At 59.3% G+C, this 2,448-nt stretch overlaps 1 protein-coding gene across 2 annotated transcripts in view; it reads left to right on the forward strand.

The window, feature by feature from the left end:
* The window catches only part of LOC113202139 (uncharacterized), a 314,098-nt gene that overhangs the window by 49,893 nt on the left and 261,757 nt on the right, over positions 1-2,448 (forward strand). The window lies entirely within an intron of this gene.

Below are 2,448 nucleotides of genomic sequence, written 5' to 3' on the forward strand. Positions count from 1 at the left end.
CCCCACCCGGTCCCTTTCCCTCTGCCGGTATGCAGTGCTGCAGCAGGAATGCAGCGACCACGCCGTGCTAGTCTCTCTCTCGCACACACATACACGCGCAATCACAACGGCTGTGTGTGTGTGCGTGCGCGCGCGCGCTTCTGTGTGAGGGTCGGTGCGCAAGCAGGAAACATATTCCTGCAAAGACAACTGTAATCCGGAAGTTGGACCATAAAGCGTTGCCTCAGCTCGGCTTGGCCCACATCCCACGTAACGCTCCCGAGTTCCCTGACCCGCCGGAGCCCATCCCTCCGCCTGCTCCGCTCTGCTCCGCCGCAGCCTTTGCAGACATATACTTTTCCGTTACGACTGCGGCGCACGCGCGCGCGCGCACGGCAATAAGGACGGTAGCGTTACGATCGTGACGTGGCGTGACGTGACGTCACGACGCACCTGGCCGCCCCTGCTGGCCCGGCGATCTGGCGCGGAAAGTGTTTGGAACTGCGCAAAAAAGAAAACTGTAGCCGCGGGACCGCGAAAGTTATTTCGAAAAAGTTTGCGATTTTATTTTTCGAGTGAGTAGTACAGTGCACCCTCCCCACCCCCTCCTGCTTTCCCAGAGCATTAGCCCCCGTGGTCGCCGTGTCGCGGCCGGGTGCTGCTGCTGCTGTTGAGGTTGAGGCAGAGGGGCTTCTTGTACGGTACGGGGGGCTTTAGACTGGCTGGGGGTGGGGGTGGGGGAAGCCATACGAGGAATGTTTGAGGGGCGATCGTGGATGTTTGTACTAAGTGAGAGTAGTGCGGGAGTGCAGCGTAGTGAGGGTGGGTGTTAGTGGGGTCACCGTACCGGGAAATCCTAGTTTTCCTCGCGGGAACAGGCATTCATTTTGAAATGTGTAACCGAACGAGAAAGAGGGGATACGAGGATGGGGAAGGGGTGGGGCGTCGTACCAGTGTAGGAGTACATAGAAAAACGCGTGTACTACCTTTATAAAATGTCTTTGTACCTGAGAGAGAACAAAATAACCGAAAATAACGTATCACTGTCGCCCCCCCCCCCTTTTTTGCCATTGTATCGGCGGACGTGACACTCGGCAGATTTGTGCGGTCCCATGAGATCCCTGTCGTTCACCTGCTCCCCTCCCCCTCCCCCTTTCCCCTGCCTTACCGCCAGCCGCACTTAACAGCTGCGTTTATTGTGTGAGGTCCAGCAGGCCGGGCTGCTCGCTGGAATCGCTCGTCGTGTCAAAAAGCCGTAATGTGCTTCGCCGCCAAGTCATGTCCGGAATTTATGACAGCCGCACCCTTCTCTTTCTCTTCCTCCCCCCCTCCCCCACCAGTCCTCTGCTGTTCTCCCCACCCTTTCGCCCCATTCACTCCTAGCCTCGCACCGAGGCCTCCCCAAACACGCCGTAAAAGGCCTGGCCTTGGCCGTCGAGGCGTCGGGCCCCCCTCTATTTTTCTCCGTGCACCGCCGCCCTGGCTCGTCCCAGGCACACCCTCCCCCCAGGTCGCGTGAGACGCCGCGGCCCGCCCTGCCCTCCTGCCCCATCCTGGCCTCGCCGCCGCCCCGCCGTCTCCTCTGCCACCGGCGAAAGAACCCCCACGATGAAGCCCCCTTCCACACCTCTCATCGTGCACCCCTCACCCCTGCTCCTCTCTGTCTATCTCGCCAGTCCTCGCCGCCGCGGCCGAGCTAATAAGGCAAAGACTATTCCCCCCGCCAAGCCGCCCTGGATAATCGGATGACGATGCGCTGTTTACCTGGAGCTTCTCCTCGAGGTCCTCCTGCAGCCTCCAGGGCCTCCAGGCGGGGCCGGAGGGAGGGCGATCGGGCGCTGTTAGTCCAACAGGACGCCCTCCTCGGAGAGCAGTAAGTGGCCATTCGGTACTTACTGAAGCGAGCGGCCATCGCCGATTGCCCGCGCCCCCCTAGCTACCCACCTGCCCCGTTTTCTCTGACTCCCTCCTCTCTCTCTCTCTACCCAGTGGAATCCTCTCGAGTAAGGAGGTCACGGAGAGAGAGAGAGAGAAAGAGAGTTGCACGCCTGTCGCTCGGGCGGAATGTGCAGGGCTTGTACTTTTCCTCGAGGGCCACATGAGCTTGGCGGCCGTGCGGAGAGTGGAGATGGTCTCCACACCCTCGCAGCCGGCAGCTTTCTTTGTTTGCAACCGGTTCAAAAGTGTGAACATTATGTGGAAAAAGAGGGGAGGGGGGCTGGATGGCTTCTCGGGCATGCAACAACCCCGTCTTTGTTATTGTAGAGGAAATAAAATATTTCAAGCTATTGTCTCCATAGGGTATGCAGCTCGGACGATCCCTCAGTTTTACGATAAAAGGAAACTCTAGCCGCATAAAGGCCCAACCCCCATCCCTCCTCCCCCTATGGTCTCAGCGAAGACGCGTCGTGTGTTCCTTCAGTAACATTCAGTGACAATCTCCTCCCAGCCACTCGGCGGTCACCCCCC

The sequence above is a fragment of the Frankliniella occidentalis genome, unplaced genomic scaffold (genome assembly GCF_000697945.3).
Source record: "Frankliniella occidentalis isolate FOCC.00 unplaced genomic scaffold, Focc_3.1 Scaffold4, whole genome shotgun sequence".
NCBI classification, from domain to species: Eukaryota; Metazoa; Arthropoda; class Insecta; order Thysanoptera; family Thripidae; genus Frankliniella; species Frankliniella occidentalis.